Source organism: Stenella coeruleoalba (genome assembly GCF_951394435.1).
Source record: "Stenella coeruleoalba genome assembly, chromosome: 17".
Lineage (NCBI taxonomy): Eukaryota > Metazoa > Chordata > Mammalia > Artiodactyla > Delphinidae > Stenella > Stenella coeruleoalba.
Genome location: NC_137163.1, coordinates 39,326,211 through 39,338,574, shown reverse-complemented (window position 1 = coordinate 39,338,574; position 12,364 = coordinate 39,326,211). Strand labels below are relative to the sequence as shown.

The window sequence follows — 12,364 nt, the reverse complement described above, 5'->3', positions numbered from 1 at the left end:
CCAGCAGCTAACCCTGGAAACCTCACACTTCCTTCAGGTAAAGCAACATGCATGGGGACAGGTTAGTCACAGTTAAGACTTATTCAGGGCTCCTTAATGAGCAGAGCTTAGGGCGAGGGAAACCTAATCAGGCTTCAGCTCTATGGTCTGGAGCACATCATTTATTCCTCTGACACTGTTTCCTTAAACATAAAAGGAGGGGATTGAATTAAATAATCTCTAAGGGCTCTTTCTGGGAGGAAAAATTAAGATATTCAATTATATAGTAGATTTCAGGGAACTCAGTAGCATATAAAGGTTTTTAAAAAATTACTTCTGTGATAAATGACATACTTGGAACATTATTTGTTCAATAATCAGGTGCTGGACAGCAGACAGCATACTCCTATTATTTTCTCTCGAGTCTTAAAAAGTGATGTGGCAGAGATGATCATTTTGTGAGCTAAGTCCATTATTGAAAATATGACATGTATTTTAGACACCCCTGCTTATGACAAGGTACATTTTGGTCACATCTCTTAAACTGGTTCTTAGCCAGAAAAAAAAAATTATTTGAGCTCAAAATGAAGGATATTACAAAGATTAATTAGATATTATAGCAACTTTAAGTGAAGTCAGTGCCTTAGGGATTAGGAGGTGAGTATTTAAATACATAATGTGACCACTGAATCATTTGTGCACATGAGAACTATATGAGTATAAATTGCAGGCAGGCTTCTGCATATGTTTGACAACAAAAACACAAGTGCTAAATTCACACTAAGTTTGGGCTTTTAAAAGAAACTCAAGACTGATTTAGAAAGAATGAAAGAAACTACTACTTAATAATTATTAAAAGTAGAGACACAATAAATGAAAACAAAAAATGTTCTTTGAAAAGATCAATAGTTCTTTGATAAGCCTCTAGCCAGACTAAGGAAGGAAAAAGAGAGAAGACACAAATTACTAATAACAGAGATGTAAGAGGAGACATCACTATAGATCCCACGGAAATTAAATAATAATAAGGAAATACTATTAACTACTCTATCTCCAGAAATTAGATAACCTAGATGAAGTGGACCAATTCCTTAAAAGACACAATCTAAAACTCACACAAGGGAAAACAGACTGAACAGGCCTATATCGATTAAAAAAATTGAACCAATAATTAATAACCTTCCCAAACTGAAAGTACCATGCCCAGATGTGTCTCCTAGTGAATTCTGACAAACATTTATGGAGGAAATTATACTAAATCTCTTTCAGAGAATAGAAGCAGAAGGAATACTTCCTAACTCATTCTATGAAGCAGGTATTACCCTAATACCAAAACCAGACAAAGACATTACAAGGAAGGAAAACTACAGCCCTCATAAATATGATGCAAAAATTTTCAATGAAATATTAACAAATCGAATCCAATAATAAATAAAAAGAATTACACACCACAACGAAGTGAGATTACATATTTTTACAGTTGTGTGACTGAGGTTCCATTTTCTTACTGGCTAGGTACATGCCTATAGGCCACCTGCAATTCCTTCCTATGTGACCATCTCACAACAACATGGCAGCTTATGTCTTCAAACTCACAAGGAGAATTTTTTAATTTTAAATTCTCCACAAGAACTTTTTAATTGACTAAAATTAACTACTGTATCAATTAACTAAAATAACTATTAACTAAGTTAATTTAGTTAACTTTTTACTTTTTTAATTTTACTTAATCATGGGAGTGGCAGATTCTATTGTCTAGAAGCAAGTGCCAGGTCCCACCTACACTCAAGGAGAGGGGATTGTACAAGGTGTAACACCAGCAGGAGGAAATCATGGCACCCTTTACCTCTGCTTCTCTTTGATTTTGCACTGGAGGTCTTAACCAAAGCAATAAGAAACTAAAAAGAAATAAGAAGCATAGGGATTAGAAAAATAAAAATAAGATAACCATAATTCACAGAAAACATATTTATATTTAAAACTCAAAGCAATTGATAAGCAAGTTATCAGATTTAATAAGAGAGCTGAGTAAGGGAGCTAGATATAGAATGACATATAAAAATCAATTGCATTTCTTTATACCAATATCTAACTGCTAGTAAACATTAGTCAAAAAACATATGGTGTACAGAGGTAACTTTAAGATAACAATAAGCTACCTACAGAAAAAAAAAGTCGAAAAAATGGTGTACACAAACTATATGGAGAAAATTAGAAAACTATTGGAAAACATTAAGGAAGCCTGAAATAAGTGGAATACCATGTTCAAAGACAGGAAGATCCAATATTGTAAAATTATAAATCTCCCAAATAGTTAATCTATAAAATCAATGGAACATCGATCAAAATTCAACATATTTGTGTATGTGTGGATGTGTGTGAGTCTCTGATATGTGGATACATTTCTTAAGCTGTCCTCTCTCAAGGAAAAGGACCAGAATAACCAAGATAATTTTTAAGAGCAAGATAGGAACATTTGTTCTATCTAATATAAAGCTTTAACATAAAGTTATAATTATGATATTTTTATTATATCTATATTATTATAAAATTACATTTATTTATTAATTTTGTGTTAAATTTGTTGTTGTAAAATTATGTTTGTGAATTAAGTGTGTTTTTTACTGTGAAAATGGACACACCAAAGGACCAGAATAGAAAACCCAGAAATAGACCATAAATAATACATGGATTGCAGATCATTGGAGCTGAGCCAATGTTATAAGGGGAAAAAATATAAAACGGTATTCTTAGCACATGCAGTGCACAAAAGTAAATTCAAGATCTAACCAATGGTGTACCTAACACCTAAATGTGAAGAGCAATTTTTTTTTTTATTTTTGGAAGAAAATATAATGTCTTTATTACTTGCAGTAGGGTGATATAAAAATATTTTAAATTAAATTTTCAGACTTCTGTCTAACAAAAGACATCGCAGACAAAGTTAAAGGACAAATTACAGTCTGGGAAAAGATATTCGCAACAAAGAATTGCTTCCAGATAATTTGGGGTGAGGTAGAGGGTAGAATTGACAGATGTGGAGGTGGACTGGTTCTGAAGCACAAGGAAGAGGGCTAAGTAAAATCTATCTCAATTTTCCAGTTGAAGCAACTCAGATTTGTTCCTCCCACTTCTGCACTCTATTGTAGAACTTGTATGATAATATTATTGTTTGCTTATGAGTCTGTCTTCCCCACTAGACTTGGCGTCTTTTAATCTAAGACTCAAGATTTTTAATCCACAGCCTCAATAACAAAGGGGCTACAGTTCTGGAGCCTAAGTTTCTGCCTGGCTCAATCATTTGTTGGCTGTGGGAGCTTATGCAGGTTATTTCATTGCCGTGGCCCCAGTTTGCTCACTTGTGTGATGATGGAAATAATAATAATAAAGTCTTTTGAGTCATATAATGACTCAACGGTCATTATATCAAATGAGTTAATACACATAAAGCATTTAGAACAATGCCTGGACACAAGCATTTGTGGAGCGAATTAACCATACAAGTAACAAGGGCAAACTTTTCTTTACATCTCCCTGAAGGAAGTTAAACTGCACAATTTCAATGGCATTTCACCCACAGCTCAAAACAAATAAGTACCTGACAAATATTTCTTTTCTTTCTTCCATTCCCCAAATCACGAAAGATGACAAAGATGATACAAGGTTTTTTTCAGAATTTTGAGGAAGAAGTAATAAATAGTGGGGATGGTACCTGGAGATAGCTAAACTGTAAGGTAAGAGCACACTCCTCCCAACTGCCAATGCTAAATAAGGCTTTTGACTCCAAAGGCAAAGAGTTAAGGTCCAACTACAAAGTTAGAGAGAAGATCATCCTCATTTCTGAAAACAACTAAGTTTGAGGGTTTCCTAAAACCATCCTCAGATTCCATAATTCACTAGAAAGACTCACAGCTTGCTGAACGCAACGGCAGCTCTATAGGTTGCTGTTTTCTCCTCCAGTGGACCCGGGCCTGTGCTCCAGCAACCATGTCTAAGGGACTTGCAGCTGGCATTGATCTTGGCACCACCTATTCTTGTGTGGGTGTCTTCCAGCATGGAAAGGTGGAAATAATTGCCAATGATCAGGGGAACCGAACTACACCTAGCTATGTCGCCTTTACTGATACCGAACGATTGATCGGTGATGTTGCAAACAATCAAGTTGCAATGAATCCCACCAACACGGTGTTTGATGCCAAACCCCTCATTGGATGAAGATTTGATGATGCTGTTGTCCAGTCTGATATGAAGCATTGGCCCTTCATGGTGGTGAATGATGCAGGCAGGCCTAAGGTTCAAGAAGAATACAAGGGAGAGACAAAAGGTTTTTATCCAGAGGAGGTGTCATCCATGGTTTTGACAAAGATGAAGGAAATAGCAGAAGCCTACCTTGGGAAGACTGTTACCAATGCTGTTGTCACAGTACCCACTTACTTTAATGATTCTCAGCATCAGGCTACCAAAGATGCTGGAACTATTGCTGGGCTCAATGTACTTAGAATCAACGAACCGACTGCTGCTGCTATTGCCTATGGCTTAGACAAAAATGTTGGAGCAGAAAGAAATGTGCTGATCTTTGATTTAGGTGGTGGCACTTTTGATGTGTCAATCCTCACTATTGAGAATGGAATCTCTGAGGTCAAATCTACAGCTGGAGATACCCACTTATGTGGAAAAGACTTTGACAACTGGATGGTCAACCATCTTATTGCAGAATTCAAGCGCAAGCACGAGAAGGACATCAGTGAGAACAAGAGGGCTGTCCGTCGCCTTCGTACTGCTTGTAAGCGTGCTAAGCACACTCTCTCTTCCAACACCCAGGCCAGTATTGAGATTGATTCCCTCTTTGAAGGAATCGACTTCTACATCTTAATTACCTGTGCCTGATTTGAAGAACTGAATGCTGACCTGTTCCATGATACTGGACCCTGTGGAGAAAGCCCTTCGGGATGCCAGGCTAGACAAGTCTCAGATCCATGATATTGTCCTGGTGGGTGGTTCAACCCGCATCCCCAAGATTCAGAAACTTCTACAGGATTTCTTCAATGGGAAAGAACTGAATAAGAGCATCAACCCTGATGAGGCTGTTGCTTATGGTGCAGCTCTCCAGGCAGCCATTCTATCTGGAGACAAATCTGAAAATGTTCAAGATTTGCTGCTGTTGGATGTCACTCCTCTTTCCCTTGGAACTGAAACTGCTGGTGGAGTCATGACTGTCCTCATCAAACGCAACACCACCATTCCCACCAAGCAGACGCAGACCTTCACAACCTACTCGGACAACCAGCCTGGTGTACTCATTCAGGTTTATGAAGGTGAGCATGCCATGACAAAAGACAACAACCTGCTTGGCGAGTTTGAACTCACAGGCTTACCGCCTGCCGCCCGTGGTGTTCCTCAGATTGAAGTCACTTTTGATATTGATGCCAATGTCATCCTCAATGTCTCTGCTGTGGATGAGAACACAGGAAAAGAGAATAGGATTGCCATCACTAATGACAAGGGCCGTTTGAGCAAAGAAGACATTGAACGTATGGTTCAGGAAGCAGAGAAGTATAAAGCTGAAGATGAGAAGCAGTGGGATAAGGTGTCTTCGAAGAATTCTCTAGAATCCTATGCTTTCAGCATGAAAGCTACTGTTGTGGATGAGAAACTTCAAGACAAGATTAATGATGAGGACAAACAGAAGATTCTTGATAAGTGTAATGAAATAATCAACTGACTTGATAAGAACCAGACTGCAGAGAAGGAAGAATTTGAACATCAGCAGAAGGAGCTGGAAAAAGTCTGCAACCCCATCATTACCAAGCTGTACCAGAGCGCAGGAGGCATGCCAGGAGGAATGCCAGGAGGAATGCCCGGGGGCTTCCCTGGTGGTGGAGCTCCACCGTCTGGTGGTGCCTCCTCTGGGCCCACCATTGAAGAGGTTGATTAAGCCAGCCTAGCATAGGGTTAGCATTGTTCCACACAACATTAAAGGACCCAAATTTGTAGCAAATTCCATGGCAGTTTTAAAGTTGAGCTGCTGTAGTAAACTGGACATTCTTGATACTTGAACATGGAATGTGTGCACAGGGAAAGGAAATAACATTGCACTTTACAAGCACTGTATTGTAAATGGAAAATGCAATGTCTTAAATAAAACTGTATTTAAAATGGGCACCATAAAAAAAAAGACTCACAAGCTCAATGAAAGCTATTATATCCACAGTTGCATTTACTACAGGGAAAGAATACATTAAAATCAGCCAAAAGAAGAGCTGCATATGGCAGAGTCTAGGAGAGTCCCAATTGTGACATTTCCATTGTCCTCAGGAGGTCCCAGTATTGCTGTGTGACAATACTCACTGAGTGTTGCCACCCCTGGAAGCTCAGCTGAACCTCTGTGTCCAGAACTGTATTGAGGCTTCATTATATAAGCATAGTTGATTGATTGATTGATTGATTGATTGCCCACATGGATAAAGTCAATCTCTAGGTCCACTGATACCATATCACCCAAAGTCCCCACCCTAAACCATGAGTTGATCTTTCTGGTGTGGCCAGCCCCTTCTCCAAGACTATTAAGTATGGCCAGGTGAAGGAGGAGGAAAGTAGGAGGAGGAAGAGGGATGGGATGGAAGGGGAGAGAAGAGGACAGGACAGGACAGGAAGCTTTCTTGTGAAAAGAAAAGGGATTCATTACCCAAGCTCATGACCACCACTCAGTAAGCTTTTGTATACTTCACAACCACCCCATGAGATGTTCAAGATTTTGTAGATGAAGAAACTGAGACTCCAGGAGGCCAAGTAAATGGCCCTAGATCCCCCAAGATAGAAAGAAGACACACTGGGACTGGAAGCCAGGTCTTCTGGCCATATGTTCCTGTTCTTTCCATACAATTCACAGTCTCTGTGTTCTGCACTTATGTCAGTCTTTTTTTTTTTTTACCTTTCTTTAAGATCAAAGTATAGTTAATTTATAATGCTGCATTAGTTTCAGGTATACAGCAAAGACTGTTCAGTTATGCATGTATATACATACATATATACATATATATATTCTTTTTCAGATTCTTTCCATTACAGGTTATTACAAGATGTTGAAAATAGTTCCCTGTGCTATACAGCAGGTTCTTGTTGTTTACCTATTTTATATACAGTAGTGTGTATATGTTAATCCTAAACTCCTAGTTTATCACCCCACCACCCCACCCCACTATCCCCTTTGGTAACCATAAGTTTGTTTTCTCTGTTGGTGAGTCTATTTCTGTTTTGTAAATAAGTTCATCTGTATCATTTTTTTATACACCACATATGTGATATCATATATTTGTCTTTCTCTGTCTGACTTACTTCACTCAATATGATAACCTCTAGGTCCAGTCCTTCACTTTACTCCAATTCTGCAAACTTTAGACTTTTCCTTAAAGAGCTTAGAACAGTCTTTCTTAGCCTGTTAAGTTCTCATAAAGTTTTGGATTAATTAAAGAGATGCAGATTAGCAACTTTAGAATGTGGGAACAATAATTTTGCACCAAAATTTATCGTCAAAGGAGGATGCAATTTTTTGCTTTGTTCTGGAATTTTGTCATAATGAGGCAGTCATTTGTCTCTTAGACCTTCCCTTCTCAGCTCCCCACCACCCCACCCTATTGGTGAAATAGGCACCTGTGTCAAAGAGCTAATAAGGGGTCTTCCTTACAGGTCTCATTGCAAGCAAAGGCTTAATGGGCTTGGACAGCATGGCAGGCTGGTAAGAGGCAGGGTGAGACAAGGGCAAGACATTGACCCCACTTTAGAATTTGCCCTGCATCCAGTTCCTAAGATTGTGCTTTTGGCCGTTGTGCCAATAAAAACTTAACAACTAGCAATCCTTTAACTAATTCTTATCAAATGTTATTGGAAAATATAATCAACAAAAAATAAAACTAACCGTATGCGGTAAAATTTGTTACACATGAAAAACTCAAAAATTAAAAATGGGAAACAGACTCGGTAGAAATAGTTTTATTAAAAAAAATCAACAGTATCGGTTGGAGACCTTCAAGATGGCGGAAGAGTAAGACGTGGAGATCACCTTCCGGCAAAAAATATATCAGAAATACATCTACATGTGGAACAACTCCTACAGAACACCTACTGAACGCTGGCAGAAGACCTCAGACTTCCCAAAAGGCAAGAAGCTCCCCACATACATGGGTAGGGAAAAGAAAAAAGAGAGACAAAAGAATAGGGATGGGACCTGCACCTCTGGGAGGGAGCTGTGAAGGAGGAAATGTCTCCACACACTAGAAAGTCCCTTCACTGGCGGAGATGGGGCGTGGGCGGGGGGGAGCTTCGGAGCCACGGAGGAGAGCGCAGCAACAGGGGTACGGAGGGCAAAGCGGAGAGATTCCCACACAGAGGATGGGTGCTGACTGGCACTCACCAGTCGGAGAGGCTTGTCTGCTCCCCCGCCGGGGCGGGCGGGGCTGGGACCTGAGGCTTGGTCTTTGGTCGGATCCCACGGAGAGGACTGGGGTTGGCAGCGTGAACACAGCCTGCAGGGGTTAGTGCACCACGGCTAGCCGGGAGGGAGTCCGGGGAAAGTCTGGACTTGCCGAAGAGGCAAGAGCCTTTTTCTTCCCTCTTTATTTCCTGCTGCGCAAGGAGGGGATTAAGAGCGCTGCTTAAAGGAGCTCCAGAGACGGGCGCGAGCCGCGGCTAAAAGCGCGGACCCCAGAGACAGGCATGAGACGCTAAGGCGGCTGCTGCTGCCACCAAGAAGCCTGTGTGCGAGCACAGGTCACTATCCACACCTCCCCTCCCAGGAACCTGTGCAGCCCGCCACTGCCAGGTTCCCGGGATCCAGGGACAACTTCCCTGGGCGAACGCACGGCGCGCCTCAGGCTGGTGCAACGTCATGCTGGCCTCTGCCGCCGCAGGCTCGCTCCGCATCCGCACCCTACCCTCCCCCCGGCCAGAGTGAGCCAGAGCCCCCGAAGCAGCTGCTCCTTTAACCCCGTCCTGTCTGAGAGAAGAACAGATGCCCTCAGGCGACCTACACGCAGAGGTGGGGCCAAATCCAAAGCTGAACCCCAGGAGCTGTGCGAACAAAGAAGAGAAAGGGAAATCTCTCCCAGCAGCCTCAGGAGCAGTGGATTAAACATTCACAATCAACTTGATGTACCCTGCATCTGTGGAATACCTGAATAGACAACGAGTCATCCCAAATTGAGGAGGTGGACTTTGGGAGCAAAGATATATATATATTTTTTCCCCCTTTTCTCTTTTTGTGAGTGTGTATGTGTATGCGTCTCTCTGTGATTTTGTCTGTATAGCTTTGATTTTACCATTTGTCCTAGCATTCTGTTGTTTTTTTGTTTTTTAACATAGTTTTTAGTGCTTCTTATGATTGGTAGATTTGTTTATTGGTTTGGTTGCTCTCATCTTTCTTTTTTTTAATTATTTAAAAAAATTTTAATTTTAATAATTATTTTTTATTTTAATAACTTTATTTTATTATTTTTCTTTCTTTCTTTTTTTCTCCCTTTTCTTCTGAGCTGTGTGGCTGACAGGGTCTTGGTGCTCTGGCTGGGTGTCAGGCCTCTGCCTCTGAGGTGAGAGAGCAAGTTCAGGACATTGGTCCACAAGAGACCTCTTAGCTCCGTGAAATATCAAACGGTGAAAATCTCCCAGAGATCTCCATCTCAACGCCAAAACCCAGCTCCACTCAACGACCAGCAAGTTACAATGCTGGACACCCTATGCCAAACAACTAGCAAGACAGGAACACAACCCAACCCATTAGCAGAGAGGCTGCCTAAAATCATAATAAGGCCACAGACACCCCAAAACACACCACCAGACATGGACCTGTCCACCAGAAAGATAAGATCCAGCCTCATCCACCGGAACACAGGCACTAGTCCCCTCCACCAGGAAACGTACACAACCCACTGAAACAACCTTAGTCACTGGGGGCAGACACCAAAAACAACAGGAGCTATGAACCTGCAGCCTGTGAATAGGAAATGCCAAACACAGTAAGTTAAACAAAATGAGAAGACAGAGAAACACACATCAGATGAGGGAGCAAGGTAAAAACATACCAGGCAAAACAAATGAAGAGGAAATAGGCAGTCTACCTGAAAAGAATTCATAGTAATGATGGTAAACATGATGCAAAATCTTGGAAGTAGAATAGAGAAACTACAAGAAACATTTAAAAAGAACCTAGAAAACTAACGAGTAAACAAAAAATGATGAACAACACAATAAGTGAAATTAAAAATTCTCTAAAAATAGAACTACCATACGACCCAGAAATCCCACTACTGGGCATATACCCTGAGAAAACCATAATTCAAAAAGAGTCATGTACCACAATGTTCATTGCAGCTCTATTTACAATAGCCAGGACATGGAAGCAACCTAAGTGTCCATCAATAGATGAATGGATAAAGAAGATGTGGCACATATATGCAATGGAATATTACTCAGCCATAAAAAGAAATGAAATTGAGTTATTTGTAGTGAGGTAGTTGGACCTAGAGTCTGTCATACAGAGTGAAGTAAGTCAGAAATAGTAAAACAAATACCGTAAGCTAACACATATGTATGGAATCTAAAAAACAAACAAACAAAAAATGGTCATGAAGAACCTAGGGGCAAGACGGGAATAAAGATGCATACCTACTAGAGGATGGACTTGAGGATACGGGGAGGGGGAAGGGTAAGCTGGGACAAAGTAAGAGAGTGGCATGGACACATATACACTACCAAATGTAAAACAGATAGCTAGTGGGAAGCAGCTGCATAGCACAGGGAGGTCAGCTCGGTGCTTTGTGACCACCTAGAGAGGTGGAATAGGGAGGGTGGGAGGGAGGGAGAAGCAAGAGGGAAGAGATATGGAGATATATGTATATGTATAACTGATTCACGTTGTTATAAAACAGAAACTAACACACCATTGTAAAGCAATTATACTCGAATAAAGATGTTAAAAAAATAGTGGCATATATAATATAATGTATATTATAAAATACATATAATAGACTATTATTAAGCTGTAAAAAGAAGGAAATCCTGCCATTTGCAACAACATGGATGAACCTGGAGAGCATTATGCTAAACCAGACAGGGAAAGGCAAATACAGTATGGTATCACTTATATCTGGAATCTGAAAGAAAAATAAGTCAAATTCATAGAGAAAGAGAGTAAATAATGGTTGCCAGGTGTTTGGGAGGTGGGGGAAATGGAAAAATGTTGGCCAAAGTGTACAAATTTTTAGTTATATGATGAAAAATTCCTGAGGATCTAATGTACATTATGGTGACTATAGTTAATAATATTGTATTTTATCCTTGAAATTTACTAAGAAAGTAGATCTTAAGCATTCTTACTACTGGATAGAAAAGGTAACTACATGATGTGATGGATGTATTAGATATATAGATTTTGATAATCATTTCTCAATTATCAAATCATCATGTTGTACACTTTCAACTCAAACCATTTTATTTGTCAATTATAATTCAAAGCTGAAAATAAAATATGCTCCAAGATGAAAAAAAATTCTCTAGAAGGAAGCAATAGCAGAAAAACTGAGGCAGAAGAACAGATAAGTAACATGGAAGATAAAATAGTGGAAATAACAACTGCAGAGCAGAATAAAGAAAAAATATGAAAAGAATAGAGGACAGTTTCAGAGACCCCAGGACAAGATTAAATGCACCAACATACGAATTATAAGGGTCTCAGAAGAAGAACAGAAAAAGAAAGGGACTGAGAAAATATTTGAAGAGATTATAGTTGAAAACTTCCCTAATATGGAAAGGAAATAGTTAATCAAGACCAGGAAGCACAGAGAGTCCCATACAGGATAAATCCAAAGAGAAACACCAAGACACATATTAATCAAATTATCAAAAATTAAATACAAAGAAAAAATATTAAAAGCAGCAAGGGAAAAACAACAAATAACATATAAGGGAATCCCCATAAGGTTAACAGCTGATCTTTCAGCAGAAATTCTGCAAGGCAGAAGGGAGTGGCAAGACATATTTAAAGTGATGAAGGGAAAAACCCACAAACAAGTTTATTCTACCCAGCAAGAATCTCATTCATATTGAGCACAGAAATTAAAAGCTTTACAGATAAGCAAAAGCTAAGAGAATTCAGCACCACCAAACCAGCTTTAAAACAAATGCTAAGGGAACTTCTCTAGGCAGGAAACACAAGAGAAGGAAAAGACCTACAATAACAAACCCAAAACAATTAAGAAAATGGTAAAAGGAACATACATATTGATAATTACCTTAAATGTAAATGGATTAAATGCTCCAACCAAAACACATAGACTGGCTGAATGGATTCAAAAACAAGGCCTATATATACGCTGTCTACACGATACCCACTTCA

At 39.6% G+C, this 12,364-nt stretch overlaps 1 pseudogene across 1 annotated transcript; it reads left to right on the top strand.

Moving 5' to 3' along the window:
- Window positions 1-3,865: 3,865 nt before the first annotated feature.
- On the top strand, window positions 3,866-6,130 carry LOC307176012 (heat shock cognate 71 kDa protein-like; annotated as a pseudogene). The gene has a single exon. The product of its transcript is annotated as a heat shock cognate 71 kDa protein-like (transcript).
- The last annotated feature ends 6,234 nt before the right edge of the window (window positions 6,131-12,364 follow it).